Source organism: Rhinoraja longicauda, chromosome 4 (assembly GCF_053455715.1).
Source record: "Rhinoraja longicauda isolate Sanriku21f chromosome 4, sRhiLon1.1, whole genome shotgun sequence".
Lineage (NCBI taxonomy): Eukaryota > Metazoa > Chordata > Chondrichthyes > Rajiformes > Arhynchobatidae > Rhinoraja > Rhinoraja longicauda.
This window is the reverse complement of record NC_135956.1, coordinates 78,280,847-78,293,324: the sequence shown is the minus strand read 5'-3', so window position 1 is coordinate 78,293,324 and position 12,478 is coordinate 78,280,847.

Below are 12,478 nucleotides of genomic sequence, written 5' to 3'. Positions count from 1 at the left end.
TTTCAGCATCTTATCTTCAATCGGACCACATTTAATCTTTCCAGGCTTAATCATGAATTATCCAACTTTCGCTGTCCATACCAAGTGGCCATTCTGTTTGAAGTTATCCATTTGTGGTATTGGTTCAGTTTTCTTTTCCACTGCTAGCACAGCCTCACTTGCACTGCATATCCTACAGCAATGCATTTCACTACTTTCTGCATAGTTTGAATTCTCACACTCTTATTCTTCCTATTTACAATATGAACTTTAGACTTTAGAGATACAGCATGGAAACTGGTCCTTTGACCCACCAAGTCCGTACTGACCAGCGATAACCCTGTATGTTAGTACTATCCTACACACTGCGGACATTTTACAATTTACAGAAGTCAATTAACCTACACACCTGTACGTCTTTAGAGTGGGGGGAAACGGAAGCATCCGGAAAAAACCCAAGCGGTCAGAGAGAAAGTACAAACTCTGTACAGACACCACCTGTTGTGTCAATCGAACCCAGGTCTCTGGCATTGTAAGGCAGCAACTCTACCGCTGTGCCACTGTGCCGCCCTGTTATCCTCTACAGCTTATCCCCATGACAACTCTGGAAACAGATATTCCCTTTGTTTTATCTATCCCTAACTGAAGATTCCTGTATGGTAACCTCAATGGTTGGCGATCACTGTTCAGCTTGTCTAATAGATAAATATCCAGGCTGGGGAGAGCTGTGCAGCCAGAGTATCCATCACTTCCAACAGGAGGTAATGTGGGAAGCAGAAGGATCCGAGTGGTCTGTTTGTTTCCAGCCACCCCGAACTTCGCATTCCAGTGCTTCCTCCATTGTGGTGCTCTCTCTAGTCCACTAACTCTAGCCCTGACTAGCGTCCGCTGCACTGCTTTTTTTTTAGATTTAGAGATACAGCGCGGAAACAGGCCCTACGGCCCACCGAGTCCGCGCCGCCCACCGATCCCCGCACATTAACACTATCCTACACACACTAGAGACAATTTTTACATTTACCCAGTCAATTAACCTACATACCTGTACGTCTTTGGAGTGTGGGAGGAAACCGAAGACCTTGGAGAAAACCCACGCAGGTCACGGGGAGAACGTACAAACTCCGTACAGATGGCCCCCGTAGTCAGGATCGAACCTGAGTCTCCGGCGCTGCATTCGCTGTAAGGCAGCAACTCTACCGCTGCGCCACCGTGCCGCACACTAGTCATGGACGACTCATTGCAGCATGGTGGGGGTTTGCCCCAGATTCTTGATAAAACAGCAGAGAGAACAGCAAAGGAAGGAAAAGAAGGATATCCCAGGCATTACTGCACAAGAAAAGTAGTATGGCAAGTTTGGCAAGTCTCCTGCAGCTGATGGCTTGCATTTTAGGTCTTAACAGAGTATCTGAAGAGACATTGCAGGTTGACACTTTTTCAAAATCTCCACATTTTTGGGGAGGTCCCAGAGGACTGGACAATTATCACTCAAAAATGTGCAGAAATATAAACCAAGAAACTACTGGCCTCTTGGCCTAACATTTGACATTGGGAAAATGCTATAATCCATTTTTAAGGAAGCAAGAGCAAACACTTAGAAAATCAGAAGACAATCAAATAGAATCAACAGGATTTCCAGAGAAGGAAATAGTACTTGACAAATTTATTTCTATCTGCATGCAACACAAGGCATAAATAAAGGGGAATCAATAGACATATTTGCATTTCCAGAAGATATTTGATAGTGCCACATAAAAGATTGCTACACAAACTCAGAGCGCAGAATTAGGGTTAAAACATTGGCATGGAAGGGGTTTGCCTAATTAACAGAAAACCAAGGGACTGGATATATGGATCATTTTCAGACTAGAAATTAATATCTAGTGTGCTGTTGCAGGCATCAGTGCTGGGGCCTCAACTATCCATCATCGGTATTTTTTACATAGAATTACATAGAAAATAGGTGCAAGAGGAGGCCATTTGGTCCTTCAAGTCAGCACCGCCATTCATTGTGATTATTGCTGATCATCCACAATCAGTAACCTGTGCCTGCCTTCTCCCCGTACCCCCTTATTCCACTAGCCCCTAGAGCTCTATCTAACTCTCTTTTAAATCCATCCAGTGAATTGGCCTCCACTGCCTACTGTGGCAGAGAATTCCACTAATTTACAACCCTGGGCGAAAAAGTTTATTCTCACCCCAGTTTTAAGTTTTAAATGGCCTCCCCTTTATTATTAGACTGTGGCCCCAGGTTCTGGACTCCCCCAACTTTAGGAACATTTTTCCTGCATCTAGTTTGTCCGGTCCTTCTATAATTTTATATGTCTCTATACGATCCCCTCATCCTTCTAAACTCCAGTGAATTCAAGCCCAGTCTTTCCAATCTTTGCTCATATGACAGTCCCGCCATCCCAGGGATTAACCTCCTGAACCTACGCTGCACTGCCTCAATAGCAATGATGTCCTTCCTCAAATTAGGAGACCAAAACTGCACATAATATTCCAGATGTGGTCTCACCAGGGTCCTATACAACTGCAAAAGGACTTCCTTGCTCCTGTACTTTGAAGGCCAATATGCCATCAGCTTTCTTCACTGCCTGCTGTACCTGCACACTTACTTTCAGTGACTGGTGTACAAGGACACCCAGGTCTCATTGCACTTCCCCTTTACCTAAACTGAGACCATTGAGATAATAATCTGCCTCCTTGTTTTTGCCACCAAAGTGGGTAACCTCACATTTATCTACATTATACTGCATCTGCCATGCATCTGCCATGCATCTGCCCACTCACTCAACCAGTCCCAGTCATCCTGCAGCCTCCTAACATCCTCTTCGCAGTTCACGCTGCCACCCAGCTTTGTGCTATCTGAAAACTTGCTAGTGTTACTTCTAATTCCATCACCCAAATCATTAATATATATTGTAAATAGTTGCGGCCCCAGCACCGAGCCTTGCGGCACTCCACTTGCCACTGTCTGCCATTCGAAAAAGGATTCCTTTATTCCTACTCTTTGCTTCCTGTCTGCCAACCAATTCTCTATCCATGTCAATACTCTACCCCCAATACCATGTGCTCTAATTTTGCTAACCAACCTCCCGTGTGGTACTTTATCAAAGGCTTTCTGAAAGTCTAGATGCACTACATCCATTGGCTCTCCTTCATCCATTTTACTTGTCACATCCTCAAAAAAATTCCAGAAGATTAGTCAAGCAGGATTTCCCCTTCATAAGTCCATGCTGACTTGGACCAATCCTTTTACTGCTATCCAAATGTGCCGTTATTCCAGTTTTATTCCATCCCTAACTTCCATTGCCAGCTACGGTTGCCTCTTAGAATCTTTCTTCCTCTTTGGAATGAAATAATCCTGCATCTTCTGGATTATGCCCAGAAATTCCTGCCATTGCTGTTCCACCGTCATTCCTGCTAGGATCCTTTTCCAGTCGACCTTGGCCGGCTCCTCTCTCATGCCTTCATAGTCCCTTTTGTTCAACTGCAACACTGACACTTCTGATTTAACGTTCTTCCTGTCAAATTGCAGATTAAAACTAATCATATTATGGTCACTCCCTCCAAGCGGTTCCTTTACCTTGAGTTCCCTTATTAAATCTGGCTCATCGGACAACACTAAATCCAGAATTGCCTTCTCTCTGGTAGGCTCCAGTGCAAGCTGCTCTGAGAATCCATCTCAGAGGCACTCTACAAACTCCCTTTCTTGGGGTCCAGAACCAACCAGATTTACCTGCATATTGAAATCCCCATAACCACAGTGGCATTACCTTTGTTACATGCCAGTTTAAACTCCTGCTGCAACTTACACCCTATATCCGGGCTACTGTTTGGGGGCCTGTAGATAACTCCCATCAGTGTCTTCTCAGCTTTACAATTTCTCAACTCTATCCACAGTGACTCGACATTGTCAGCCCCTATGTCACCCCTTGCAAGGGACTGAATTTCATCCCTCACCAACAGAGCTACCCCACCTCCTCTGCCCACCTGCCTGTCCTTTCTATAGGACGTATAACCCTGAATATTCATTTCCCAGTCCCGATTCTCCTGCAGCCACATCTCTGTAATTTATGATTTGGATAAGTGTCTTGTAGCCATGTTTTGCCAATGATGCACAAATAGATGGGTTAACAAGTTGTGAAGAGGACATAAAAATATACATAGGTTAACTGACTGGACAAACTATTTATAGATGGGCTACAATATGGGGAGATCTGTGGTTTTGTACTTCGGAAGGAAAGATGAAAAAGCAAAATATTATTTAACTGGAATGGGCTTGCAGAATGATGTGGTACAAAGGAATCTTGAGGTCCTAGTACATAAAGTACAGAGGCTTGCAATGCAGATAAAGTAAGTAGCCAGCATGACTCATGGAATGTGGGACTTTGTTGCAAGGGCTGTGATGTACAAAGGAAGGGAATTTTGAATATATAATTGCAAGACATTGGTGAGACCAGACTTCGAGCCCCAGGTGCAGTTTTTATCTCCATATTTAACATTGGATTTCCTTGCAATGGAGGTAGTGCACAAGAGGCCCACTAAGTTGATTCCTGGGATGAGTTGGTTTGAAGCATGAAAAGAGCTTGAAGAGGTATACTCATTCATAGAGTCATAGAATCATAGAGTGAAAGTGTTACAGTGTGGAAACAGGCACTTCTGCCCAACTTGCCCACACCGACCAACATGCCTCATCTACACTAATCCCACCTGCTTGCATTTGGCCCATATCAAAATCTACTCTGGGCAAGAAACTCTATGTGTCTACCCGATCTATTCCTTTCATGATTTTGTACACCTCTATATGATCACCCCTCATCCTCCTCCATTTTGATGTGGCCAACAATGACATCAAAGCAAATAAAATGAACCTCATGAAGTGTGATAGCTAATGGTCCTACAAAGTCCTGTTAACGTATCAAGCCTTAACCCTATATCTAAACTAGAGAGGCTCAGGATTAACCACAACTATTGTTTTTCTTAGTTAACCAATTTACAATGTATGCAATTGTTGATATGCAAAATTTCATCTCACAATGCAGATGTAAACAAATTTACCGTGTGAAATTAAAAAAGAAAATTAAGTGAACTGACGTAGAAAAAAACATGGAAATGTGATTAAAAGCTCTGTGTAAATAATTCAATTAGTTGTTTAAATGAATAAATAACTGGCAGGCAAGCTTTTAAAGGCAACTGTTCACCTTAAAAGGAAAAGGTATTTTTATTTCAATGGTATAACAGCTGAAAAGCAAAGATAAAGAGCAATTATTACTCTAACAAAATAGGCAATGTGTACTGTATGCAAAATCCCTTCACTGTTATGGGAATTATTGGAGACCCTGCTACTCTCTACGGAGCATTCGTGTAGAGTTTAACTGAATGTTATGGTTTTGTTGTGCGTGGTTGACAGGCCAGAATGGTTTGAATAAGAATATACATTTATACGTGCACATTACAACGTAACGAAGGCCCTCACTAAGCTCAGCCAATTACTTGGACCATTTATTTCCGGAGGAATCAAGTCCATTGAACCTGATACTCCCTGGTGGTCACCCATCCAAGTACCAACCTGTTTTTGAGTCATAGTGAGCATATCAAGAACACTAATCCTTTGCTCCTCACAGTCAAAGTAAGACTTCCATATCCTTGTAATCCAATGCCTTTGCATTAACGGCCAAATTTCTACTTGAATTCTTAATTACTTCCTACATTGGCATAAGAACTTCCAGTGAGTTTTGTGCAAGGTCGCTTAAATCTTTTTGAGCAGCAACATTTTGTTCCATTTAGTGAATGCTGTTTCACTATTTTTTTCCTGGTTAAGTGAATATCCTCACATTTTTCCTCATGTGTTGTTTTCCAAACAATTGGGACCTTTTCAGACTCTGGGGAATTATTGGAAGATAACAATGAATGGATCCACAAACACTATGGCCACTCTTTGAGAACCTTAGGATACAGACCATCAGATCAAGGAGACCTGTCCAAATTTAGTCCCAGTAGTTGTAACACTCCTTCAAAATGCTCAAGAGCATTTTAAAATACACAATGAGGAAAAATAAGGGAAGACAATGAAGAGATGTTTTTTTGCCCATGTCTCCTCACTGGGGTTTGAACTAAGCATTGTAACCGGCAAAGACCTGTTTTCATTTAACTAATTCTCTTTGATGTACAATAACAATTACAGCTCAGCTGGGAAAAAAAGATTTTCAAAATGTCTGGCGAATTGATAATTCTGTACATAAGAAGCACCATAGCCTTTTCTGGTTAATGATGTTTTGGGAACTCAAACAGCTGCAACATCAACAAAAACGTATTCCCTGTTGGGTTGTCTAACTGCTCGAAGCTTGAACTGAGTATATTAGTTTTTGTCTGCTTAATCCAGTATTTATTTGCAGCTGGTTGAGTTCTGGTTAATATGCTCCAGAATAAAACAAACATTATACTGAAGATATAGTACTTTCCAAATGTTTTATGAATGATCAGTTGTGGAATGAAAGTTAAAGAAATGAAATTCAATTTCCAAAATAAAAATGACTAAATATCAGTCTGCAATCAGAAACGAAATAGGGTAAATTATCTGTAAATATTTGCTACTGTCTACAACTTCAATGCTGTATTTTCCATACCATCAGTTAAATTATTATATTGTAAATAGTACTAACCTTTCAAGCTATATCAATATTACAAACCCCTATTTTAAAAAAAATTAACTCAGAGAAATTGTTTGCTAGGTATGTCCAAATTCATTCTAGTAGTATAAATTTAATATCTAATATACGATTAGAGAGAAGTATTCAGTGTATTATGACAAAAGACATAAATAATTATTCTGATGACCAGCATGAAAGATTGTGCCGCAAATTGTAGTGGAACATAGAAACAGCTGCAGATTGTTCAACCATGAGCCATTCAGCGAGATCATAGCTGACGGATAGCTCAGCTACACTTACCCATCTGAGCTCCGTCTCTCTTGATGTGCCTGACTCATAATTTTCCCAGCAGCCACATCCCATAAAGAGGAAGAATTCCAGATTTTTAACAACATTTTGCATGAAGCAGAGTTTCCTTTCTTCTGCCCTAAATAACCTCGCACAAGAGAGATCACAGAAGCTGGAGATCACACTGAGGGCATGGTTTGGTGAGTTGGAGTTGTGTAGAAAGGAACTGCAGATGCTATTTTACACCAAAAGATAGACACAGAATGCTGGAGCAACTCAGTGGGACAGGCAGCATCTCTGGAGAGAAGGAATGGGTGACATTTCTGAGGAAGGGTCTCAACCCGAATCGTCACCCATTCCCTTCTCTCCAGAGTTGCTGTCTGTCCCGCTGAGTTACTCCATCATTTTGTGTCTATCTTCGATGAGTTTGAGGTGTTGGGGATTTGGGGAATCTGATGTTTTGGTTAGAGATAGGGTATGAGAGAATCAGTAACAGAGAGGACAGGATGTTGGAGATCAGGATGGTGGGAACGTTTGGTGGTGGAGATGGATTGTAAATTAGTGAAATTCAGATAGATCTAGCAGTTCCGATGCAGGAATAACAGCCATGTTAAACATGTAAGGGGGCTTGATGGAGTAGATGCTGATATTTTCTCAGTGGGAGGGTCGTCAATGTGGGACATTGCTTCAAAATAAAGGGCCGCACATTTACAACTCTTCTTTTTTCTCTGAGCAGGTAGAGAATCTCCAGAATTCTCTGCTTCCGAGGGTGGTGGATGCCAGCCCATTAGATACATTTAAGGTGGAGATAGATAACTATTTAAAAGATGAAAGAATTGAGGATTATGGGGAGCTGGCACAGAGGAGGAATTGAGGCCAACACAGAGGGATATCTGGGACCTTGGACTTAGCACCCTTTCTTCAACTGGATCCTCAACTTCCTCACCTGCAGGCTACAATAAGTAATGATAGGCAACGACGCCTTCTCTACAATAGTCCTCAATTGGACTCAACTATTGCCCCACAAGCTGTTTTCTTAGCTCTTTACTATACTGCCTAAAGACTCATTAACGTGTGGCCTAATTCTACTTCAATTCCATCTATATGTTTGCAGATAACACTAGTGGACCACACCATAAACATCAAGGAAGAGTGCAGGAAGAGGATAGAGAGCTTAGTGTCAAGGTATCAGAGCATTGACTCTCCGTTAATGTCAGCAAAATGAAGGATCTGGTCATTGACTTTAGGAAACGGGTGGAGCACATGCCTTTTTTTGTAGAGCAAAGAGATCTAGGAGAACAGGTACATAGTTCCTTGAAAGTGGCATCACAGGGAGGTAAGGTAGTCATGAAGGCTTTCGGCACATTGGCCTTCATCCACAGATAGGGTAGGAATGGATAGGGTAAATGCACAGTGTATTGGGTACAGAAGGTGGGAGGTTATGTTACAGTTGTACAAGACATTGGTGAGGCTACATTTAGAGCATTGTGTTCAGTTTTGGTCACCTTGTTATAGGAAGGATGTTGTTAAGCTGGAAAGGGTGCAGAGAAGATTTACGAGGCTGTTGCCAGGACAGGGCTTACGCTAGAGGGAGAGTTTGCGCAGGCTAGGACTTTATACCTTGGAACGCAGGAAGATGAGGGATGATCTTATAGTGGTGTAAAAGATCATGAAGATCATGAAGGGAATAGATAGGGTAAATGCACAGAATCTTTTACCTAGGGCAACGGAATCAAGAACCAAAGGATATAGTTCTAAGTTGACGGGGGGGGGGGGGGGGGGGAATTTAATAGGAACCTGAGGGGCAACTTTATCATACAAAGGGTGGTAGGTATATGGAACGAGCTGCTGGGGGAGGTTGTTGAGACAGGTCCATTTACTCGTTCAGTGCTAACTGCAGAGATAACATTCTGCCTCATGGATTGATAGAGCGGATTTGTCAATGTAAATTTTTGTCAATTATTTGACCAAATAATGCTTCTGGTACTTGGCATATTGTTGATGGATCAACTGGTAAAACTCCAGAGCATCCTCTTTGAAACATGTCTCTGTAGTCTGGGAAATCCAAACATATGCATGAACAAATTTATTTTGAATCGTGAGAGTGGAAGCTTCGACAGAATTGGTATGTGGAATATAATACACGTGTGATATATTTTCCAGTCATAATGGGACATTTGAATCACTGTATATATCTTAACACCATTTGGAACCAGTTATCTGCCAGTAGACAAAGCATAACTCCAGATACTGATGCAGATGCTAGACTCATGAAACACATGAAGATAAAGCTAGAATAAAAATGATTGCTTTATAAAACGAGTTTGGCCTGTAAACATCATATGAATGGATGAGGCATTTACGATTCTTTGCTTCCACCTAATGGGAGAATCGTTTAGTCACTGTGTAATGATGTCAGTGTGTCTGTTCTGTGGTCCTCCCAATGTTGGGATAATAAATATTGTTGATACAAAAATCAGAAGAGACATGAATAGAGCACATTGCCCTCCATGTCTGACTGCCTGACCTGTATTCTCAATGAGCAAAACTCTGCATCAGAAATGTATGTGTTCATCTGAGATTAAGCCTTGAGATTACTTAGGTTTTGGAATCTCTATCAGCAAAAAAATCAAAATGGAAAAGAATGCACTAAGACACCTTTTGTAGGCAATTTCTAACATTTCAACAAAGTACCCTTGAAAAGGACTCCAAGTTGTAAGTTTTAATTGTTTTCTTAGAACATATTTTTGTAACAAACCAGTGCGTGGTCTTATGTGAAAAATGTATTTGCATCCATTGGGAACAATATTAATGTTCCCCTCCAACAGGTGAGATAAATCAGAAAGATTGGGTTAATGTGAAAAACTGGGGAGCAAGTAGAGTGTGAGGGTCCCATCTTGGAATGACAAAACTCTTTATTGTAACTTTTTAATCAGGCTTCTCTAGTGCCCTTCAGAGCCTGCTAAAAACTTAACAGCTGAAGGCTGCTTTTTTTCCCAGCAGCCAAACGACAAGAGGAGCAGCTGGCTACAGCTGTGAGATGCTTTTCAGAGCACAGTGATGAACTTGAAAGAGCAGGAAGAGTCTCTCCCTCCTTTTGTGAACCTTGATAACTGCTCACTGCCACTAGTGGCCCACCATTACCCACCCAGTCCCTTACCTTCAACCATTCCATAGCCCCACTCCCACCATTCAAACATTTAAACTTTTAGAGATACAGCATGGAAACAGGCCCTTCAGCCCTCTGAGTCCACGCCAACCAATGATCATGCCATACACTAACACTATACCACTACTAGGGACAATTTACAATTTTACCAAAGCTGATTAACGTATAAACCTGTATGTCTTTGAAGTGTATGAGGAAACCGAAGCAGCTGGAGAAAACCTACATGGTCGTAGGAAGAACGTACAAACTCCGCACAGATACCTCCTGTAGTCAGGATTGAACCCGGGTCTCTAGTGCTGTAAGGCAGCAACACTACCGCCGCGCCACTGTGCCACAAACACTATGGGTCCCAAGATGCTACAGAATCCACAGGGATCATCAGCTGTAGCTCCTCACTACAAATCTGGGCGGCCGCAGATCGGGCAGCAGAGGAAAGTGACATTGAAACCAGCAGAACCTTTTGGACTCCCTGGATTTCTGCTCATTTGTGCTGCTTTGTCGTGGTTAAGGAACTATTCCATTGTTTCAAAACCAATACCCACAATTTCTTCTCATGTGACAGTGATCTACTTATTTGAGAAAGTTATGGAAACCTGGTGTGCATTCTGTCATTTGAACCTAATTAGTCTGGCTGACGGGGGTGAAGATTATTACTGCTTTTCAAAGTTGCAATAGGAGAAGCACAGGCCACATAAAATATCAACTTCCCGAAAAGTTTCATAATTAATCAAAGGTGATCAATCACATTTGTAATTAATTTCATCACCCAATTCAGAAGCATAAGAGGACGCCAATTGCAAATGGATAGATAAACATTTTCAAAACATAAATTAAATTTGTGGAATTTATATATTTAAACTCTTTTGTGTATTTTTGACCTCCTTAAGGAACCTCAGGTATCTGAGAACAAGCGCAATTAGAAGATTGAAAAACAACCCATTTGTTTCTAAATTGTTCGGGGACATGATGAAGCAACTTAAACACCTGGAAATTCAATGGCATGGGACATGGTTTTATTCATTATGTTTCTGAATTGAGTCATAAAATTAATTGCAAATGTGATTGTGGCTGAAGCACACATATCTTATTACATAATTCTAAATTGCACACCTTTCTACATGTGTTGGCATGTCATCATACACATGGGCGATATCATTCTCCACATATAGCTCAATCCAAGTTTTCCTTGACAAAATGCTTCACGATATGTAACTAATATTCTGCGTGGACCACCCTCAAGAAAACAACTCTTCAGTAGCACAGATTAGCTGGAAATGTCGAATCCTAACAGCACAGAAGGAGGCCATTTGGACCATCAGGTCTGTGCCAATTCTTTACAGAGCAATTCATTCACTTCCTTTCAGCTGCTCTTACCCCCCAGGTCCTGTGAATTTTTAAATCTTTGATATTAACCCAATTCCCTTTTCCAATTGACAATTGAATCTGCATCCTCTAAATTTTCAGCCAGTGCATTCCAAATTTTCATCACTCACCATGTAACGTTTTACTGTATGTTTAGTTTAGTTTAGTTTAGAGATACAGCACAGAAACAGGCCCTTCGGCCCACTGAGTTCACTTTGATCAGCGATCCCCGCACACTAGCACTACACCTGTACATCTTTGGAGTGTGGGAGAAACCGGAGCACCCGGAGAAAACCCACACAGTTCATGGGCAGAACGTACAGACTCCATGCAGACAGCACCCACTAGCCTCGGTAGGGGTCGAGCTGCCTGTCCGTGGGTGCGGGGGGAAGAGAGGGGAAGTTTTGTTGCCTCCATCACAGTGAGGGGGTGTTTGGAGTCACTGTGATGGATGTTTGTGTTGGGGTCGGGTGTCCTGTGTTCTTTTCTTTTTGCTGTATTTTGTGTGACTGCTGAAATTTCGCTCGGTGTTGTGCCGAGTGACAATAAAGTGTTGTTATGTTATGTTATGTTATTGAACATTGCTGTAAGGCAGCAACTGTACCACTGCACCACTGTGTCTCCCTGTATTACTGCTAAGTTACCCCTCATAATTTGTTGAAAATACATATTCTCTGGTCTTGGTTACCTTTGTTGTTCGAACCAGGGAATGTGACTCCAGGCTGCCTTTTACTTGTGCCTACTGTGCTTCCATTGTTTTTCCATCAGGTCTCCATCATAACCAGGAGCAAAAAGATAGGAAACAAATGCAGGGATGTATGAAGGGATATGGATCGAATGCATGCAGAAAAGATTAGTTTAACAGCTTCATGTTCAGCACAGACTTTGTGGGCCAAAAGCCTGTTTCTGTGCTATACTATTCAATGTTCTACATTCAATGCCCTTATGCGGACATGTATCTTGGTACATGTAACAATAATAAACCAATAAGAATGTAAATACCAAAAACAAATTGTAATGACCTGGG